The following is a 23,213-nucleotide window of genomic DNA, read 5'->3' on the forward strand; positions in this document are numbered from 1 at the left end:
ACCATAGGGTCCCAAAAGAATCCAGATAGTGGGCTGCTTAAACTCTAGAAGTTCAACAAGTAGTGTTAAATTTTAGAAACTTTTGAAGCAAATATTGAGTTTAGGCTAGAAGTTCTCCCATGGATAGATTCTGTACTTTTGGTGGTATTGCTAGGATTAGAGAGGTGGAAACCAATCTGAGACAGTATGGCAAGAGAAGATCTGGGACGTTAGGAAACTGTTGGAGCTTCTTCCGGACACAGTCCTAGTCATGACAAAGTAGCCTTTGGATTTGGAGGCACCATACCAGTGAGGGAATGAGGGAGGGCAAAGGCAGAAAATACTGACTAATGGTTTTATCCATGAACTTTTGATGCCTTCCTAATGGTACATAATGTGGAAGAGGTACCCACATTCTGCCAATAACTATTATAAGGCTTAAAGTTCAACCAAGGTGGTTTGCACTAATGAGAGATGAAGCAGAGTTCTTTTTTCTTTAATTTTGGATTCCAAAGTAGTTAACATACAGTGTTATATTGGTGTCAGGTGTACAATATAGTGATTCAACAATTCTATACATTACTCAGTGCTCATCATGATAAGTATACTCTTAATGCTTTTTACCTATTTCACCTCCTCTATCTCCCCTCTGGTAACCATTAGTTTGTTCTCTATACTTAAGAGTCGGTTTTTTGTTTTGCCTCTTTTTTTCTTTGTTCATTTGTTTCTTAAATTCCACATATGAGTGAAATCATAAGGTATTTGTGATTTATTTCATTTAGACTTATACCCTCTAGATCCATTCTTACTGTTGCAAATGGCAAGATTTCATTCATTTTATGGTTGAGTAATATTCCATTGTGTATGTTATATCTATGTGTATATATATGTGTGTGTGTGTGTGTGTATATATATATATATATATACACACACATACACCACATCTTCTTTATCCATTCATCTATTGATAGACACTTGGGTTGCTTCCATAATTTGACTATTGTAAATAATGCTGCAATAAACATAAGGGTGCGTGTATCTTTTTGAATTAGTGTTTTGTATTCTATGGGTAAATGCCCAGTAATGGGATTACTAGATCATATGGTAATTCCATTTTTAATTTTTTTTTTTTTTTGAGAGAGAGAGAGAGAGAACATACACACGAGAGCAACTGAGGGAGGGGCAGAGAGGGAGAGGAACAGAGGATCTGAAGCAGGCTCCACACTGACAGCAGAGAGAGACTGATGTGGGGCTCAAACCTACAAACCGGGAGTTCATAACCTAAGCTGAAGTCAGACACTTAACCAACTGAGCCATCCAGGTGCCCCTCTATTTTTAATTTTTTGAGGAACCTCTAAATTGTTTTCCATGGTGGCTACACCAGTTTACATTCCCACCAACAGTGCACGAGGGTTCCTTTTTCTCCACATCCTCACCACAGTTGTTGTTTCTTGTGTTTTTGATTTTAGCCATTCAGAGTAGAGTTTGTTTTTAATCCATGTGTCAGACAGTGTATGATGATGCAAAAAGGCAGCTGCAAACTACAATTACAGTCCACAACACTGGAATCAACCTCACTGTCTCCGTGGTACAAAAAAATACGTATGGTACAAATTGTGAATGAGCCCTTTTCAGCCATACATATGCATAGACTCATCATTATCAAGTCTATAGTATTATGCATAATTACTGTAGGACTATTTCTAGTCTGGAAAGGGGAATAGAGCAAAAGAGGTGTTTTATTTTTATTTTATTTTATTTTATTTTAAAAGGCTTTTCTCCACCTCCACCCATCATCACATTAGATTAAGAAATATACAAGGAAAGAAATAGGAGGGAACTAATCATAAATGACTGGATGACTTGTTTCAAATCCCTTTTCTTTAGGGAATTTTACCTAACAGATTCTTGTGGAATCTGTTCCTAGGATCCCTGACATTCCAGTAAGGATGCCCATGATATATTTATCTATATATATTATATAGAGAATATATATATATATATATATATATATATATATATATATATATATATATATTCTCATTGGGTGAGAGAGTGAGAAGGAAAAACACCAGGAAGGGAAAAATTCTCTCCTTCCAATACCATAAGGAGGAGCTCAGTATCAGTTTGGGGAAGCTTTTATTTCATTCAATTATCCTATATGTTTCTGTATTTCTAAGAGATGGAGAATAAGAGAAGGAAAGAAAGAGAGAGGCAGAGAGAAAGAAAGAATTTTGTATGACTGTATATGTGAAATATGATGCCCACTATTAGAAAGCCCTGTATTTGAGATGTTTCCCCAGAAATAGGACAGGCAGCCACAGTGCCTTTCACTCCAGTGTGCAGAGTGGTAGAGCAGCTGTTCTTTGAGAAAAGGTAACTGCCTTATTTGGGCTCCCACCTGTACTTTGGCTTTAATCTACCCTGTAAGAATCAAACCATTTAGCCATCTAGAATAGGGTTCCCTGAATGAAGCATATGGATCACACTAAAGGAATTCAGAGAGGAAAACAGGTAAGGATTAATGTCCTTACAAGGAAAGCTTTAGGGAAGAGGTAATGTTTGAACAGCCTTCAGGGGCTTTAGGGGAGGGTCAGTTCTTTAAACCTCAATTGACTCATCCTTAAAATGAGGGAAGTAAATGGCCCTCTATGTTCCTATTAGCTCAACTCATTGAGAAAGAAGGGCTTTCCAAAGTCCTTATTAGCTCAACTCATTGAGAAAGAAGGGCTTTCCAAAGTCCTTATTAGCTCAACTCATTGAGAAAGAAGGGATACCTAGCCCACCCACAGGTGGGAGGTGCTGTCCTTAAAAGAGGTTGCCCTCCCTAAGCCCTGCCATCACATTCAGGATGAGTCACTTAGATGGCTGGATATGCTTAAAGTCCATCATGAGTGACTCCAATCGTGTGCATCTAGGGAAGTTAAGTATTAGTTGTACCAAAATAGTTATACTTTCCATGTCCGACCTGGGCATAAACGCTGTCTCCTTGTTCCTGTGTTTAATGTTGAAATAGGTTACAACTCACCATCTTTCTATTGATTGGTCATGTCCAGGCCTATAACTTTCAAGAATTATCATGAAGCCACAGAGTGTAGGTCATAAGGAATCAGGCTCTGGTGCTCAACCACTTGGTTTCAGAGCCCAGTTATTAGTTGGTGACTTCTGGTAGGTTACTTTTCCGACTATGAAGTGGGGCTTGTAATATTACCTAACTTATAGTTAATATAGGTGAAACAGCACAATGCCAGGTACCTAAGCATTCAACAGGTGTCATTAATAGTCATCTTTTAAAGACACAATTATGCCAGTTGTAAAGTGCTCATGAAAAATCTTACCTTCCATTTCCCACCAGGGATGCTATAAAACTTGAAGTCATGAGTGTTAAAACACATAAAAATCTGTGAATACATTGGGATTCTATCTATACAAGACTGCTGAGGATTGCTGTATTGGGGGAAATGCCTCTGACAAAGTTGTTGTTTTGTTTTTTTGTTTTTTTGTTTTTTTGTTTTTTTTTTTTTTTTACCATTTCATTGACTAAACTCCCTTAGATTAGGATGACAGATAAACCAGTATTGTGCAACCCTGCTCTGTAATAAGTGAGGCAAGAGCAGACTTCAGGATCTAACAGACAGTGTTCAATACTGAAACTTCCTGTTGCCCTGAAGGAAATAGGTTTCAGTGCCCCTGACATTGTTAGTGGGATTTCTGGCTATGGCCAAGTGAGGAGGTCAACAAATACTGTCCTCAAAAAGTAACTATAAAGCTTGCAAATTTTGACAAAAACAACTATTTCATTGCCCTGGAAATTGACCAAAGGCATACAAAAATATAAGAAATATTTTGTATAGAAAACCACTAAGGACAGTGGGAGTCTGGCATTTTTGCCTGGGGCTACTTCCATTCCCCCGCCCAGGTCAGTGGAAAATGTTTTGCCAGGGAGGATGGGCCATGAGGATCAGCATCTTTGCAGCCTCAATCAAGAATCTTGCTTGGTTTGGAGCAGTGGTGACACCTACATCCATCTACATAGTAGGAAGTGACAACATTGGCAGTGGATGAAGGTGATGACTCTATTAGCCCGAGGTTGCATTTGTGGCCAGGAAAAGCATATTCCTGGCTGAGTTGATGTGCATGCCTAGCAGAGACTGGAGACAGCCCAAGCTAGGCACATAATCCTAGCCAACCATAGGGTTATACAGAAGATACAGGGGGTATGCAAAACAAAGCAAAACAAACAAACAAACAAAAAAACAGGTGGAAAGGAAAAACTTGGGTAGGACATAAAAATGGCCTGAACTTTGAAAATGGCCCTCATCCACTCACAGATCCATCAGCAGAGGACAGAAAGCTTTTTGGTTCCAGGGGCTTGAGCAAAACCCCCCTCAAGTCTGGCACTCCAAAATAAAGGCAGAGATTGTCATACTGGATTAAAAAACCAAGATCCACCTGTATGCTGTTTAGAAGAGGTAAACTACACAAAGATTCCAAGATGCAAAAAGATCGAAAGTAAAATGATGGAAATAGATATCCAAAACAGTATCCATAAGAGAGCTCAAGTAATTTTATTCATTTCAAATAAAATAAAGTCAATTGTACATTAAAGGAGTATTTCATAATGAGAATATGGTCAATACATGAGGAATTAAAACAATTAAAATTGTATATACCAAAAACAGAATAAATAAAGTAAAAACTGAAAGAATTGAAGTTGAAATAAATAATTCCACAATAACAGTTGAATATTTCAATACCCCCTCAATAATTGATAGAAAACCTAGATATGAAATCAACAAGGGTGTCGATGGGTTGAAAACTATCAACCAATTCACTCTGGCATATACAGAACACTCTGACTGTAGACACACATTCTTTTCAAGTGTATATGGAACATTCCCTAGGAAAAACCATATGATAGGCCAAAAAACAAGTTCCAATGTATTTAAACAGATTAATTATATAAAGGATGTTTACTGACAACAATGAAATTAAATTAGAAATCAACAAAAAAAGAAATCTGGGAAATCCCATAATACTTGAAATTAAACAACACACTTTCAAATAACCCATGGGTTAAAGAAAAAATCACAACGGATATTATAAAATATATGGGGCTGAGTGTAAATGAAAACACAACATATCAAAATGTGTGGGATGCAGAGAAAGTAGTGCTTAAATGGATATTTATAGCATTTAAATGCTTGTAATAGAAAAGAAGAAAGCTCTGAAGTCAATAACCTAGGTTCCACATTAAAAAAATAGAAAAAAAAACCAATCTAGGTACAAAGCAAGTAGAAGAAAGAAAATTATAAAGATTAGAAGAGAAACCAATGAAATAGAAAACAGAAAAACAATAAAGAAAAATCAGTGAAACCCAGACTGGTTTTTCAAAAAATATTAATAAAATTGAGAAGTATTTACCTAGACCTAAGGAAAAAAAAAAAGTTCAAAGAAGACACACATTTCCAAAATCAGGAATGAAAAACGTCATTGCTGATCCTACAGAGATTAAAAGGATTATAAAGAATTATTATGTATACAAGGAATACTACTTGGCAATGAGAAAGAATGAAATCTCGCCATTTGTAGCAACATGGATGGAACTGGAGGGTATAATGCTAAGTGAAATAAGTCAGGCAGAGAAAGACAGACACCATATGTTTTCACTCATATGTGGATCCTGAGAAACTTAACAGAAGACCATGGGGGAGAGGGAGGGGGAAAAAGTTACAGAGAGGGAGGGCAGAGTTACAGAGTTACAGAGAGTAGGCAAACCATAAGAGACTCTTAAATACTGAGAACAGACTGAGGGTTGATGGGGGTGGGGGAGAGGGGAAAGTGGGTGATGGGCATCGAGGGGGGTACCTGTTGGGATGAACACTGGGTGTTGTATGGAAACCAATTTGACAATAAATTATAGTTAATAAAAAAAGAATTATTATGAACAAATTTGTGTGTGCGCACACACACACACAACTAGATAAAATGGACAAATTCTTAGAAAGTCAAAAATTGGGGGACCTGGGTGTCTCAGTCAGTTAAGCACCTGACTCTTCACCTCAGCTCAGGTCTTGATCACAGAATCATGAGTTCAGGCCTTGCATTGGGCTCCACATTGGTCATGGAGCCGAAAGGAAAGAAGAAAGAAAGAAAGAAAGAAAGAAAGAAAGAAAGAAAGAAAGAAAGAAAGAAAGAAAGAAAGAAAAAGAAAGAAAGAAAGAAAGAAAGAAAGAAGAAAGAAAAGAGAGAGAGGGAAAGAAAGAAAGAAAGAAAGAAAGAAAGAAAGGAAGGAAGGAAGGAAAGGAAGGAAAGAAAAGGAAGGAAGGAAAGAAAGAAAGAAAGAAAGAAAGAAAAGAAAGAAAGAAAGAAAGAAAGAAAGAAAGAAGAGGGAGAAAGGAAGGAAGGAAGAAAAGAAAGAAAAGGAAGGAAAGAAAGAAAGAAAGAAAGAAAGAAAGAAAGAGAAAGAAAGAAATTACCAATACTTATGAATAAATGAAAAATCTGAATTAGACCCTAAGAAGCAGAGAGATTGAATTAGTTTACAACTTCTTACAAAGAAAGCTGAGAACCTGATGGTTTCGAATATCAAAATAGATACAATATCAAATAATTAAAGAAGATACAGTATCAATCTTTCACAAAATTCTTCCAGAAAATTAAGGAGGGTAGTAAACTTTCCAACTCATTATTGCTTGTCCTGATATCAAAGGCAGACAAAGACATCCCCCCAAAAAAAAGAAAATTAAAGGCGCCTGGGTGGCTCAGTCGGTTGAGCGTCCGACTTTGGCTCAGGTCATGATCTCACGGTCAATGAGTTTGAGCCCCATGTCCGGCTCTGTGCTGACAGCTTGGAGCCTGGAGCTTCTTTGGAGTCTGTGTCTCCCTCTCTCTCTGAACCTCCCCCATTCATGCTCTGTCTCTCTCTGTCTTAAAAATAAATAAACATTAAAAAATTTTTTTAAAGAAAATCATAGACTGATATCTTTAATGTCCATAGATGCATTAATCTTTAACAAGATATTAACAAACTGAATCCAGCAACATATAAAAAGGACGATACATCATGAGCAAGTGGGATTCACCCCCAGAATACAAGGCTGGCTTAACATTTGAAAGTAAATTAATATAAAACAATATGTTAATAGAATAAAGAACAAAATCCACATGATCATCTAAATAGTTGCAAAAAAAGCATTTGACAAAATCTAACACCAATGTGTGATAAAAACTCTCAACAGATTAGGAATAGGAGGATAAAGGGCATCTGTGGAAAACCCATAGCTAACATTTTACTTACTGGTGAAAAAGTGAATGTTTTTCCCCCCAAAATTAAAATCAATGCAGCAATGCCCAGTCTCATCACTTCTTTTCAACATTGTACTGGAGGTTTTAGCCAATAAGATAGGCGAAAACAAAACAATAACAACAAAAGGTAAAGTCATCCAGGTTGGAAACGAAGAAGTAAAACTGTCTTTATTCTCAGAAGACAAGATTCTGTATGTTGAAAATGCCAAAGAATCCACATAAAATTAATAAGAATAAATATACAAGTTTACCAAGATTGCCTGACACAAGATCAGTATAAAATAATCAATTATATTTTCATATGCTAGCAATAAAAAAATCCAAAAAATGTGATTAAGAAAACACTTCCATTTACAGTAGTATCACAGAAGATAAATAAATTAACAAAAGAAGTGCAATACTTGTATACTGAAAGCTGCAAAACACTGTTGAGGAAAATTAAAGATCTAAACAAATAGAGAGATATTCCATGCTCATGGATTTCAAGTCTCAATATTGTCAAGATGGAAGTTCTCTTTAAATTGATCTATAAATCCAACATAATTCCTATCAAACTCCCAGTAAGCTTTTTTATAACAATTCACAGCCTGATTTTTAAAAATCTATATGACAATGCAAAAGACCTAGAGTAGCCAAAACAATATTTTTTTAAAAGAAGAACAAATTAAGGTCTTACATTACTTAATTTAAAACTTACTACTATAAAACCACACTAATGTAGACAGTGTGGTATTAGTACAAGGATAGGCATATAGATCAATGGCCCTGATTAAGTGTCCACACATAAACCCTCGTGTTTACTACCAACTGATTTTCTATGAAGGTTCTAGACATTTCAATTCAATGATAAACATAAACATAAACATATGTTCCTGGTCCAATTGGGTGTCCACATGCCAAAAAAAGAGAATAACTTAGACTCTCATCTCAATAAAAAAACAACAAAATTGACCCATAATGGATCATAGACATAAATATAAAAGCTAAAATTATTAAACTTATGGGAAAAAAACTTTGTAAATTTATATTGGGCTACACATGTTTACAAATGACACCAAAACAAGATTTATAAAAGAAAAATTTCATAAACTGGACTTCAAAATTTAAAACGTTTGTGCTTCAGAAAATACCATTAAGAAAGTGAAAAGACAAGGGGCAGCAGGGTGGCTCAGTCAGGTAAGCGTCTGACTTCAGCTCAGGTCATATCTCACAGCTCATGAGTTCAAGCCCCGTGTCGGGCTCTGTGCTGACAGCTCAGAGCCTGGAACTTCCTTCAGATTCTGTGTCTCCCTCTCTCTCTCTGCCCCCCATCTCTCTCTCTCTCTCTCTCTCTCTCTCTCTTTCTCTCTCTCTCTCTCCCAAAAATAAATAAAAACATTTAAAAAAAATTTTTTAATAAAAAGAAAAGAAAGTGAAAAGACAAGTCATAGACTGGGAGAAAATATTTGCAAATTATATATTTTGTAAAGAACTTATATCCAAATGGTATAAAGAATTTTCCAAACATGTTGATAAAAAAAGCAATAATCCTTTATAAAATGGTCAAAATATTTCAATAGGTATTTCACCATAGAAATTACAGAAATGACTAATAAACTCATGAAAGATATTCAACATCATTAGTTATTAGGGAAATGCAAATTAAAACCACAGTGAGATATCACTACATACTCACTAGGATGACTATAATCAAAAAGGCAATAGCAAGTATAAGGACATAGAGAAACATAGCCCTCATACGTTGCCAGTGGGAATTTTATATGATGCAGCCATTTTAGAAAACAGTCTGTCATTTTCCTAGAAAGTTAAACTTTCTACTTGACCCAGCAATTCTACTCCTTTTTTTCTTAATTTAATTTATTTTTTTAAATTTACATTCAAGTTATCATGTAGTACAACGATTTTAGGAGTAGATTCTTTAATGCCTCTTACCCATTTAGCCCATCCGCCCTCCCACAACCCCTCCAATAACCCTCTGTTTGTTCTCCATATTTAAGAGTCTCTAATGTTTTGTTCCCCTCCCTGTTTTTATATTATTATTGCTTCCCTACACTTTGTTCATCTGTTTTGTATCTTAAAGTCCTCATATGAATGAAGTCATATATTTGTCTTTCTCTGACTAATTCCACTTAGCATAATACCCTCTAGTTGCATCCAGGTAGTTGTGAATAGCAGGATTTCATTCTTTTTGAATGCCAAGTAATATTCCATTGTGTGTGTGTGTGTGTGTGTGTGTGTGTGTGTGTGTGTATACACACATATATATATGTGTGTATACACACACACACACATATGTATGTATATATACACACCACATATTCTTTATCCATTCATCCATTGATGGATATTTAGGCTCTTTCCATACTTTGGCTATTGTTGATAGTGCTGCTATAAACATTTGGGTGCATGTGCCCCTTCGAAACAGCATCCCTGTATCCCTTGGATAAATACCTAGCAGTGCAATTGCTGGGTTGTAGGGTAGTTCTATTTTTAATTTTTTGGGAAACCTCCATACTGTTTTCCAGACTGCCTGCACCCAGTTTGCATTCCCACCAGCAGTGCAAAAGACATCCCCTTTCTCCACATCCTCACTAACATCTGTTTCCTGAGTTGTTAATGTTAGCCATTGTGACAGGTGTGAGGTGGTATCTCACTGTGGTTTTGATTTGTATTTCCCTGACGATGAGTGATGTTGACCTTTTTTTCATGTGTCAGTTGGCCATCTGGATGTCTTCTTTGGAGAAGTGTCTATTCATGTCTTTTGCCCATTTCTCCACTGGATTATTTGTTTTTTGGGTGTTGAGTTTGATAAGTTCTTTATATATTTTGGATACTAACTATCTGATATGTCGTTTGCAAATATCTTCTCCCATTCCATCAGTTGCCTTTTAGTTTTGCTGATTATTTCCTTCGCTGTGCAGAAGCTTTTTATTCTGATGAGGTCCCAATAGTTCATTTTTGCAGTTGTTTCCCTTGCCTCTGGAGACATGTTGAGTAAGAAGTTGCTGCGGCCAAGGTCAAAGAGGTTTTTGCCTGCTTTCTCCTCGAGGATTTTCCTGTCTTACATTGAGGTCTTTCATCCATTTTGAGTTTATTTTTGTGTATGGTGTAAGAAAGTGGTCCAGGTTCATTGTTCTGCATGTCACTGTCCAGTTTTCCCAGCACTTACTTGCTGAAGAGACTGCCTTTATTCCATTGGATATTCTTTCCTGCTTTCTCAAAGATTAGTTGGCCATATGTTTGTGGGTCCATTTCTGGGTTCTCTATTCTGTTCCATTGATCTATGTGTCTGTTCTTGTGCCAGTACCATACTGTCTTGATGATTACAGCTTTATAATACAACTTGAAGTCTGAGAATCTGATGCCTCCTGCTTTGGTTTTCTTTTTCAAGATTGCTTTGGCTATTTGGGGTCTTTACTGGTTCCATACAAATTTAAGATTGTTTGTTCTAGCTCTGTGAATAATGCTGGTGTTATTTTGATAGGGATTGCATTGAATATGTAGATTGCTTTGGGTAGTATTGACATGTTAACAATATTTGTTCTTCCTGTCCAGGAGCATGAAATCTTTTTCCATTTTTTGGTGTCTTCTTCAATGTCTTTCATAAGATTTCTGTAGTTTTCAGTGTATAGATTTTCCACCTCTTTGGTTAGATTTATTCCTAGGTATTTTATGGTTTTTGGTGCAATTGCAATTGGGGTCGATTTCTTGATTTCTCTGTTGTTTCATTTTTGGTGTATAGGAATGAAACCGATTTCTGTGCATTGATTTTACATCCTGCAACTTGGCTGATTCATGGGTCAGTTCTAGCAGTTTTTGGTGGAATCTTTTGGGTTTTCCGTATAGAGTATCATGTCATCTGCAAAGAGTGAAAGTTTGACCTCCTCTTGGCCGATTTGGATGCCTTTTATTTCTTTGTGTTGTCTGATTACTGAGATTAAGACATCCAATACTATGTTGAATAACAGTGGCGAGAGTGGGCATCCCTGTCTTGTTCCTGACCTTAGGGGGAAAGTTCTCAGTTTTTCCCCATTGAGGATGATTTTAGCATTGGGTCTTTCATGTATGGTTTTTATGATCTCAGGGTATGATCTTTCTATCCCTATTTTCTTTATTTTTTTTTTATTTTTTTTATTTTTTTTTTCTATCCCTACTTTCTTGATGGTTGTTATCAAGAAAGGATGCTGTATTTTGACAAATGCTTTCTCTGCATCTATTGAAAAGATGATGTGGCTCTTGTCCTTTCTTTTATTGATGTGATGAATAACATTGATTGTTTTGTGAATATTGAACCAGCCCTGCATCCCCAGGTATAAATCCACTTGGTCGTGGTGAGTAATTTTTTTAATGTATTGTTGGATCCAGTTGGCTAATATCTTGTTGAGGATTTTTGCATCCATGTTCATCAAGGAAATTGGTCTATAGTTCTCCTTTTTAGTGGGGTTTTTATCTGGTTTTGGAATCAAGGTAATGCTGGGCTCATAGAAAGGGTTTGGAAGTTTTTCTTCCATTTCCATTTTTTGGAACAGCTTCAAGAGAATGGGTGTTAACTCTTCCTTAAATGTTTGGTAGAATTCCCCTGGAAAGCCATCTGAGCCTGGACTCTTTTTGGGGGGGCAGATTTTTGACTATGAATTCAATTTCTTTACTGGTTATGGGTCTGTTCAAATTTTCTATTTCTTCCTGTTTCAGTTTTGGTAGTTTATATGTTTCTAGGAATTTGTCCATTTCTTCCAGGTTGCCCATTTTATTGGCATATAATTGCTCATAATATTCTCTTATTATTGTTTTTTTAATGTTTTATTTATTTTTGAGACAGAGAGAGACAGAGCATGAACGGGGGAGGGGCAGAGAGAGAGGGAGACACAGAATCTGAAGCAGGCTCCAGGCTCTGAGCCAGCAGCACAGAGCCCGACATGGGGCTCGAACTCACGGAGCGCGAGATCGTGACCTGAGCTGAAGTCGGACGCTTAACCAACTGAGCCACCCAGACGCCCCTCTCTTATTATTGTTTTTATTTCTGCTGTGTTGCTTGTGATCTCTCCTCTTTCATTCTTGATTTTATTTATTTGGGTCCTTTCCTTTTCTTTTTCTTTTTTTTTTTTTCTCCAACTGGCTAGTGGTTTATCAATTCTGTTAATTTTTTCAAAGAACGAGCTTCTGGTTCCATTAATCTGTTCTACTGTTTTGTTTTTTGGTTTTTGGTGGTTTTTTTTGGTTTTGATAGCATTGATTTCAGCTCTAATTTTTATTACTTCCTGTTTTCTGCTGGTTTTGGGTTTTACTTTCTGTTCTTTTTCCAGCTCTTTAAGGTGTAAGGTTAGGTTGTGTATCTGAGACCTTTCTTCTTTCTTTAGGAAGGCCTGGATTGCTATATACTTCCCTCTTATGACTGCCTTTGCTGCGTCCCAGAGGTTTTGGACTGTGGTGTTACCATTTTCATTGGCTTCCATGTACTTTTTAATTTCCTCTTTAACTTCTTGGTGAGCCCATTCCTTCTTTAGTAGGATGTTCTTAATCTCCAAGTATTTGTTATCTTTCCAGATTTTTTCTTGTGGTTGATTTCGAGTTTCACAATGTTGTGCTTTGAAAATATGCACGGTATGATCGCGATCTTTTGTACTTGTCAAGGGCTGATTTGTGTCCCAGTATGTGATCTATTCTGAAGAACGTTCCATGTGCACTGGAGAAGAATGTATATTCTGCTGCTTTAGGATGAAATGTTCTGAATGTATCTGTTAAGTCCATCTGGTCCAGTGTGTCATTCAAAGCCATTGTTTCCTTGTTGATTTTCTGTTTAGATGATCAGTCCACTGCAGTAAGTGGGGTGTTGAAGTCCCTTACTACTATGGTATTATTATCAATGAGTTTCTTTATGTTTGGGATTAGTTGATTTATATATTGGGTGTTGCCACATTTGGAGCATAAATGTTTACAACTATTAGGTCTTCTTGATGGATAGACCCCTTAATTATGACCTAATGCCCTTCTTCATCTCTTGTTACAGTCTTTATTTTAAAGTCTAGATTGTCTGATATAGTATGGCTACTCTGGCTTTCTTTTGTCAACCATTAGCATGATAGATGGTTCTCCATCCCCTTAACTTCCAATCTGAAGGTGTCTTTAGATCTAAAGTGGGTCTCTTGTAAAGAGTATATAGATGGATCTTGTTTTCTCATCCATTCTGTTACTCTATGTCTTTTGATTGGAGCATTTAGTCCATTGATGTTCAGAGTGAGTACTGAAAGATATGAATTTATTGCCATTCTGTTTCTTGTAGAGTTGGAATTTCTGGTGGTGTTCTCTTGTCCTTTCTAGAGTTTGTTACTTTTGGTCTTTTTTTCCCCCATCTTTTCTCCCTTCAGAGAGTCCCCCTTAAAATTTCTTGCTGGGCTGGTGTAGTGGTCACAAACTCCTTTAATATTTGTTTGTCAGGGAAACTTTTAATCTCTCCTTCTATTTTGAATGACAGCCTTGCTGGATATAGAATTCCTGGCTGCATATTTTTCTGATGTAGCACATTGAATATATCCTGCCACTCCTTTCTGGACTGCCCAGTTTCTGTGGAAAGGTGTGCTGTAAACCTGATCTGTCTTCCCTTGCAGGTTAAGGACTGTTTTTCCCTTCCTGCTTTCATGATTCTTTCCTTGCCTGAGTATTTTGTGAATTTGACTATGATACGCCTTGTTGATGGTCATTTTTTGTTGAATCTAATGGGAGTCCTCTGTGCTTCCTGGATTTTGATGTCTGTGTCTTTCCCTAGGTTAGGAAAGTTTTCTGCTATGATTTACTCACATAACCCTTCTACCCTTTTTTCTCTCCCTTCATGTTCTGGGACCCCCTGTGATTCTGATGTTATTCCTTTTTAATGAGTCACTGATTTCTCTAATTCTTAAATTGTGCTCTTTTGCCTTAGTTTCCCTCTTCTGCTTCATTGTTCTCCATAAGTTTGTCCTCTATATCGCTGATTCTCTGCCTCTGCCTCATCCATTCTTGCACCGTGGCAACCATTTGAGATTGCAGCTCAATTATAGCATTTTTATTTCATCCTGACTAGCTTTTACTTCTCTTATCACTGCAGGGAGGGATTCTAATCTATTTTTGACCCCAGTTAGTATTCTTATTATTGTGATTCTATATTCTGGTTCAGACGTCTTGCTTGTATCTGTGTTGACAAAGTCCTGGCTGTGGTTTCTTCTTGCTCCTTCTTTTGGCATGAATTCCTTCATTTCATCATTTTGAGGGGAGAAAAGAAATTAATAAGGTAAAAAAATTTAAAATTAAAAAATTAAAAACAACACACACACACACACACACACACACACACACGCAAATCAAATAAAGGATGCTAGATCCCAGGTGTGTTTTGGTCTGGTTGTTGAAAGGAACTTGAGAGATTAGAGAAAAAGGGGAAGAAAAAAAAAGGAAAATGTTGAAAATTTGGAAAAATGAATACAATGACATAGAATAAAATTAAATGATGGAAGTAAAATAGAATTTGAGAAGTTTATAAAAAAGTGAAAATACAGTAGAAAAAAATTAAATAAAAATATTTTTAATAATAATTGAAAATAAAAATAATGTTTTTCTCTTTCTGTATACAAGAAAAAGAAAAGAAACAAAAAAGAGAAAAAAAAGAAAATTGAATAGGTGGACCAACAAATAGACCAAAATACGATTGAAATTACACCGTTTTCACCTAGAAGTCAAAATGAGAAGCAATTTATAGTCCATATACTAAGCAGGTGGAGAGACTTATGCTGTTCCTGAAGAGCGAGGTTGGCCCAGTTGGGCGGGGCTTAGTGTAACAACTCCATTCTCCACGAGATGGCGCTGCTTAGTTTACTGAGGTGGATTGTAATGGCGCTTGTAAATGTGTATGCGTATGCGCAGGAGGGGTGAAAATGGCATCACCCAGCTACCCAGTCTCTAGTATGGGATCTCTGTTCTCCCACATCAGCAACTGCACACCCATGCTTTGTCTCCAGCTTCCATCTACTCCCTGCTTCTACACTGTCCTTGACCAAGCCATCAGGTTTCCAGGCGGCACCTCCCTCCTGAGTTTCATCTCGGATGCAGCTGTGTTTCCCAACCCCTCACTTCTGAGGGACTGCAACTTTGTCCCACTCAGACTTTCTGGGAGAGGGTCTCACTGAGCAATGGCCAGGTGCCGGCCACACCCAGGAATGTTCACAGGACCATGCTGCTGCCAATGCCCAGAGACTGCAACTGGGTGCCAGTCGCACCCATTTCTGCCAGCTGGGCACCAATTTCTGAAATGTTCTCACAATCAGAACATTTTTTCTCAGAAAATGTTCTCACAATCCTGTAGCAGCAGCGTTTCAGGGATTATGGAAAATCGCAACACACATCTGGCCACCCTTAGCAACCTGTCCCAGCACCGATGAATGTGATTGTTCTCTGGGGTCTGCTGGCACCTTTGCCTGTGGGGGTGCTGCAGAGCCTCTACCAAATGTCCTCCCAGCAGGGGAACTGCTTCTCCCCTTGTGGCCCAAGGACCGCCTGGACTTTGCTCCTGGGGATTCATCCCTCCCACCAGAGCACTGCCAGGTATCAAGCTGCAGAGTTTCATACTCTGTGTTCCCCATGTTTATAGAGTCTTAGTGGAATTTAAACTCTCTCCTTTCTCCCTTTTTAGTTCGGTCCCTGTGGCTCTCTCCACTTTTCCACTTTCTCTCCAGCTGCTTTTGGGGGGGGGTGCTTTTCCTGTACTCCCCCCCCCCACCCCCGCCACCCTGTCTCCATCCTCTCTCCACAAGCAAAAACAGCTCCCTGCCCTCTGCAGCTTCTCTCTCCCCCAGGTGACCTCTCCGCGCTGCGTACCTACTGAGTTCTATGGCTCAGGTTGTGCAGATTGTTGTGTTAATCCTCACATCAGTTTTCTAGGTGTGCAGAATGGTTTAGTGTTGCTCTGGCTGTATTTCATGGATGCAAGATGCAAAAAAAAGCTTCCATGCTGTTCTGCCATCTTAACTCCTCCAAGCATTCTTTTACCTCGCAGTTCCACTCCTAGGAGCTTACCCAAGAGAAATGAAAACACATGTCTACACAAAGACATGTATGTAGATATTCAGAACAGTATCACTCATAACAGCCCAAAACTAGAAACAATCCAAATGTCTTAACTTGTGAATGGATAAACAAAATATTTCATGTGCACCCAATAGAATACTGTTCAGCAATAAAAAGGAAAAAAACTACTAATACATCCTGTCACATAGATGAACCTCAAAACACAATTCTAAAATAGAGTGACAGAAGCCAGACAGAAAAGACTAATTATTATACGATTCCATTTGTATTAAATGTCCAGAAAAGGCACATTATAGAGACAGAAAGTAGATTAGTGGGTGCCTAATCAACCTAATTAACTGCAAATGGGTATAAGGGAACTTTGGGGGCTAATAGAAGTGTTCTAAAACTGGATTGTGGTGGCAGTCACTCAACTCCATAAATTTGTTAAAAATCATTGAGATGTGCCCTTAGAATGAGTGAATCTAAACGCATATAGATTATGCCTCAATAAAGCTGTTTACAATCTTGAAAACATGAAATTCAACTGCTGTCCAGTTGGCTCTCCTTTGCTATGAATCATCTCTGCTGCTGAAGTTATGTTAGAATTTGGAATGATCGTGTGAATTTAATTGATAGATCTCCAAGAAGATTGGTTTTATGTACCTAATGATATTTAAAGACATAAGCATTCAGTAAATTTTGTTGTCTGTTTACAGCCATCTCCTGTTTGTTATGCTCTCTTCAGTGCAAGCTGGTTCCCTTCTCAGGGGGCATTACTACTCAATATAAGTAGTAATTAATTAAGAGCTCAGCTCCTACACTGGAAGCAAGCAGAAGGGCAAAGAAAGCCAAACAGATGTCCCCAAAATGAGTTTGATTCTTCTAGCAAGTTTCCTAATTACCACTAATACACACATTTGCCATGGGTTGGAAATACCCACTTCCTGTTAAGAATAGCAGTAAAATAATCAGCCAGAGAAAGAAAACCCTTTCATTCTTATTTACTGACAGTTGAAACATGTAAACATAAAAATCAACTCAGGCATTGAATCAACTTGGATCATTATGACCAAGTGGGAAGGTGGTTTGGTTGACATTGAAAGAAGAATACAGGTTGGGGCATGTGGAAGGGAGACAGGTTTACCCTATCAGACATCAAGACTCATTTTGGAACCCTAATAAATTAGCATTGTGATGTATTAATAGACCAATGAAGCCAGAGAGCCAGAAACAGATGATATTCTATAATATAATTAAAAAGCAAAACCTTATACTACACTGAACTTAAAAATACCAAAACCTAAGAAAACAATTGAAAGCAGATTTCAGCAAACTTTTACACTTTCTAGGCCACATATATTTCTGTCCCTTCTTTTCTTTCTTCCCCTACTCCTTTTGCTCCTTCTTCAAACCTTTAAAAATGGACAATGGATGCATTAGTCACTTCACAGAAAACTACTCCAAATAACCAATAATCATATGAAAAGATGATCAAATGGGAATGTAAGCCCTAGCAAGATGTCATTTTGTCCGCATTAGATGGATAGATGTTGAAAAGACCATGATACATCCAGAATACTTACATACCACTGAAGTATAAACTGGCCAAAACTCTGGTGGAGGTATTAACTGATAGACCTACTTTGAAAAATAGTAGTAAATATAATAATAATAGGAACTAGAAATCCCACTCTTAGGTATTTACCATAGAGAAATTCTTACGTATGTATACCAGGAAAAAATACAACAATGTTTATAATAGCAATGTTTATAGAAGCAAGGACTTTAAACAAGCTAAATATCCAATGGTAGTGCAAAGTATAGTGTTTATACAATGGAATACTATACAGCAGTGGAAAAAAAAAGTCAATGAACCATAACTATGCTCATCAACATGGATGAACTGCACAAATACATAAGGTCAAAGGGAAACAGTTTTGAAAGAATACACAGAACATGTATTCTGTACAAAGCTTAAACACATTTAAAACTAAACAATATGTTTTTCAGGATTACATACATTATGGCAAATTGTAAAGAAAAGTAAAGAAACAAGCACTCAACTCAAGGAAGCAGTGGCATCTCATGGGAGGCAGGCAGATAAAATTTGGGAGGGACACACAAGTCCTTCAGAAATATCAGCAATAGTTTCACTTGTGGGTGATGGGCATACAGGCATTGGTTTTGTTATTATTATGTATTTCTTACATGCAACATACAAATATTTATATCACATGTAAGTTTAAAATGAAAAATTATGTGACAGAAAGAAAAGTACAGTAAGATACCATTTATATAGATTCATAAAGCACAAAAAGCAAAGTATATTTTCTTCTAGATATACACACATGTGGTAAAAGCAGAAAAACACCCCCATAAGGATAATCACTAATATAATAAATAAGTTTCTTTGGAAGAGGTTGGCAGAGTGGAGGGCTTTACTTGGGGAATGTTACAAATAGATTTAAACTGTGATCTATAACTTTCTATTTAAAATATAAAAATAATTAAAGCTAAGATATAAGACAGGAAAATACTGACATTTTAAAGTCTGAGTGTTGAGTACTTCGGTGTTAGGTATAACGTTGCCAGGCTTAGCAGAAATAAAAAAAGATGCCCAGTTAAATTGAATTTCAAATAAAAAACAAATGATTTTTAGTATAAATAATTTGGAAATAAACATGTCGCATAGGGACAGTCTGTGTTTTATCTGGCAAACCTAGTTAGTTATATTAATCTCTGTATCTTAAATACCTTATAAGAAAAAGACATTTGGCCTATTCATGTATATTATGAAAAATCAATCAGCAATTACATATTTAGTATGCAAAAAAATGAGAGGAGGAGATTACAAAGTACCTACAGCTTGTATTTTCAAGGCTCTGAACAGATCTATTTTCTCTGATTATTTAACTCTAAAAACTGATGTACTTATTTAAAAATCATAATTACCATTTATTATATGCTAAGATCTTGGCATGCATTGTCTCATTTGATCTCCATAACAACCTAGTCCTGGTACTGCTTTTCTTAGTCATATAATAGTTTCTGGTACTTCACCAAGGCTTAGAAATTGGCCAAGTTCACTGAGCTAGTGACTGGTTCCAAAGCCATTGTTCCTTCTACCTGATGGCCACACACACACACACACACACACACACACCCCAACAACAATCTTTTCTCAGTCCTTCATGGTCTCTCCCCCACTTCGTGTCTATATCACTTCTATATCACTTTGTGTCTGGTTCCTCCTTTGACAAGGAGCCCTTATTAGCCCTGTGTTTGTTACCTTTCTAGATCCAGACCACCCTCCTACTTAGATTACATATTTCTTTGCTCATCAGTACCCAGCCCCAGCTCCAAATCTCTAATTGGTGTCTTCTGGGAAGAAGGCGCACATTACATATTTGTCAGTTGACTGGTCAGCATTTTTCCTAAAGGCATTCTGGAAGGCAGCAGTGGACTTGGCCACTTCCACCAGGCCTACTTTAAACACAAAGTTCCTTGGCTTCCAGTTGTCACATTAAAGTGCTCTAATTCCTTCTGGTCAGCACAGTGCATCACAGGGTCTGGAAACCCTCTATATTATACATCACACTGGAAAGCCCAGAGACAGTTTTCTTGGGAGTTTCCATATAAACAGCCCAAGTCCATGACTATTACTAATTTTTAAATTGCCCCAAAACAACCCCATTTTGTTGTTTAGAAGAGCAGGGAAGAATCCCTTCTGCCCCACAGAATAACAAAAGACCAGTTGGCTTCCTTTCAAATATGCTAATTTCCCAGCTTCCAAGTTTCAGCTCAAGGCCCATTTTTATGCCTGACAATAAGGTCTTGAATGGAAATGCTGACAACACTAACTGGTGAGAACAAACAGCTATTCCAAGAAGGGGGACGCGCAGGGAGGCAGTGAGCACCCATTCTAAGCTCCCACCCGCCTACAGCACACTCCAGACTACACAGGCCCAGGACCAAACCTGATTTCTTCACTGGGGCTTGAGGAAATGTGATCCTGTCTCTTTGCTCAGTTTAAAAGTGGAACATTTTCCAGTTATGTTGGAGGGAGAGTTTGGACCCCTGCACTTGTGGGGGACCAATTCTGAAACTTGGAGCAATCAGTATACAGGCATGGACCTGGGGTACAAGCCCCCAAGCACCCAGGTGCAGTTTCCCTGTTGTCAACTGCTCCCTCTGTTTGAAAGAGAGCATTTAAAACAAGAACCACGAGTAAACAGGCCTGGATGACCAGATGAATTTCACGAAGATGTGTTTCCTGTGTGGCACTGAGTAATCTGGGTCCCAGTCTGCATTTTAACAGCTCCGTCTAGATAGCAGCCTTAATGTTCCATGTCAATGGAGGCTACACCTCCAATTCTAACCAAAATGAGTGAAGAGTTAGTCCATGGCATCATCCCCTTTCATTTACACTCACCAGTGAGGTCAATATTATTGTCTCCATTTTACAGATGAGGATCCTGAGCCTCAGAAAGGGTAAATCAGTTAAATAAGACCACACTGTTAATAGGTGATAGAATTGAAATTGAAAACCAAGAGTGCAAGGGACACCTGGGTTGAGCAACAAACTCTTGATTTTGACTAATCATGATCTCACGCACAGTTCATGGTGATGGAACCCCACAACAGTGCCTGGTTGGGGTTCTCTCTCTTCCTCTCTCTCTGCCCCTCCCCTGTTTGTGTGTGCTTGCACACTCGTGCCCTCTCTCTCTCTCTCTCTCTCTCTCTCTGTCTCTCTGTCTCTCTGTCTCTCTCAAAATAAATAAATAAACATTTTAAACCCCCCCAAAAAACCAAGAGTGTGAGATATGATGGGGTTCAGGACACGCTGCCCCAAAATATAGTGCCTTGACATATGGATACTTAAGTGGAAGGAATTTGAAGAAATGGCATATGCAAAGTCATGCTCACTTTCCCCTGGCCCTTCTCCCCTGAAACAGGCTATAAACCCTCTGTGAGAGGTGGCTTCTCTGTACCCAGAAGAAAGGAACATTCTTATGTCCAAAGACAAAGGGATGCCAACAAGAATCCTAGCAAACAGGCCTTGCTAAATTCCCCATTTACAATACTTACCTCATACTCCTTGACCTATCATATTTCTACATGAACACCCACTATTCATCACACCTAGTATAAAAATACTCAGACCTGTTTCTTCATGGCTTCATTTCCTTATGAAGGCCCCCAAGTCATGTAAAATCTATATTAAATATATGTGTGTTCTTTTCTCCTGTTAATTTGCCAGTTTGATTTTTAGACCCAGCCAGAGACCTTAGGAGAGTTGAGGAAAATTTTTCTCCCCCTACAGATGCTACATTGTCCTACCCTTGCTACTCAAAGAGTGGTCCATGGACCAGCAGCATTTGGCATCAGCTGGGAGCTTGTTAGAAATGAAGTCTGATAATTTGCCTTTTAACAAGATCTCCTGGGCTTCACATGTTAAAGTTTGAGAAATGCTGACTCACATCCCAGCCCTTCTCAAATGACCCTGCTCCACAACAGAAAAAACTGAGCATGGAACCGTGAAGATCTTGGAAGAGAAAACTGGGTGTGACATAAATGTCCTAAGGAGAGTGGAGTGCTAGGTGGAAGGAAATGAAGCATTCAGGATAGCAGTTATGTTATGTCTCAGAGGACTGCCTTGGATGCAGCACAGAGAAAAATAAAGTGATAGTCTCTAGATTTAGGTATCTTCACCTCCTGGGTCTGCCATTTACTAGCTATAAAACCTTGAGAAAGTTGTTAAATCCCCTGAGTCTCAGCTTATCTCCAAATAAGGATAATGTTACATCTTAGGTTGTTCTGATTTTTAGTGGTGTGTGTGTGTGTGTGTGTGTGTGTGCGTGTGTGTGTGTGTGTGTCTGTGTGTGTGAATATATATAACATGCCTAGAATGTCATAGGTCATCAATATGGGTTCATTTTAAATACTAATATCCACATTAAATATTATGCCATCCAGAGTCTGAGGGTACTTGAAAAAAGAATTGTCTTGCAAACAACAGAAACCAGTTCAGAACTCTGGCCAGTTCAAGGGATTCGTTACCGAATATTATGCAGTTTACAAAAAATCATTGTTAAGTAGCTGATTCAAGCGGGAGCTTCCAGAAACAATTCCCAGGCTCAGAAGCATACTTGTGCAGCACTGCAGAAAGCCTTCCTAAGGATCTCACTGCCTCCACGGCAGTCCAGCACTGGTGAAATGACTGCCTTACCTTCTGCCCTCTCCCTCTCAGTTCAGGTCCAAACTGAGTCCCATACTTTGGTATATCTCATTGGTGGAGCCTAGATCACAACCAAAACCCTGTTTGTAAGGAAACCTGGGAAGTGTAGTTGCTAGCTTTCCAGTAGCTGCAGAATAAGGAGGCACTCCAGAAGGGGCTTAGAATGGATGACAGGGGACAGCCCATACTATCCACCACAGGAGGTTGCAAGTCCTAAATAGGACAATCTGTTCTAGGGGTCAGGGCCTTATCTGGAGGCTGTATGGGATGGGGGTAAGGATAGATCACCAAGTATGGATAACTAGAAAGCAGGATGTCAAAAGGAGCTACAGAGAAGCTGATAGGTAAATTCATTTCAGGCACTGTATTGAACTTGCACAGGCATAGAGTTCAGGGATCTCTGCCAGCAGGACCTTCTGGGGTGACATTAGTAGGCAGACTTTCTCTTTGTGCTCATGCCTGCTTACTCATTCTCTGGCACCCTGCCTGGAGCCCACATTCTACCCGAGCACCCCAAATCCCCACTCTGGTGCCCAACCTGGCCCGGCCTGATCAGAATTAATTCATAAGAACATGTAAAGTGGAGGCTAAGGGCTTGATGAATTATGTAGTCACAAGGATGTGTCTTAACTTCATTGGAGCTTTCCAGTAC

At 38.2% G+C, this 23,213-nt stretch overlaps 1 protein-coding gene across 12 annotated transcripts in view; it reads left to right on the forward strand.

Moving 5' to 3' along the window:
* Positions 1-23,213, forward strand: part of RFX8 (regulatory factor X8) — a 258,871-nt gene that overhangs the window by 130,493 nt on the left and 105,165 nt on the right. The window lies entirely within an intron of this gene.

This window comes from Panthera leo, chromosome A3 (assembly GCF_018350215.1).
Source record: "Panthera leo isolate Ple1 chromosome A3, P.leo_Ple1_pat1.1, whole genome shotgun sequence".
NCBI lineage: Eukaryota > Metazoa > Chordata > Mammalia > Carnivora > Felidae > Panthera > Panthera leo.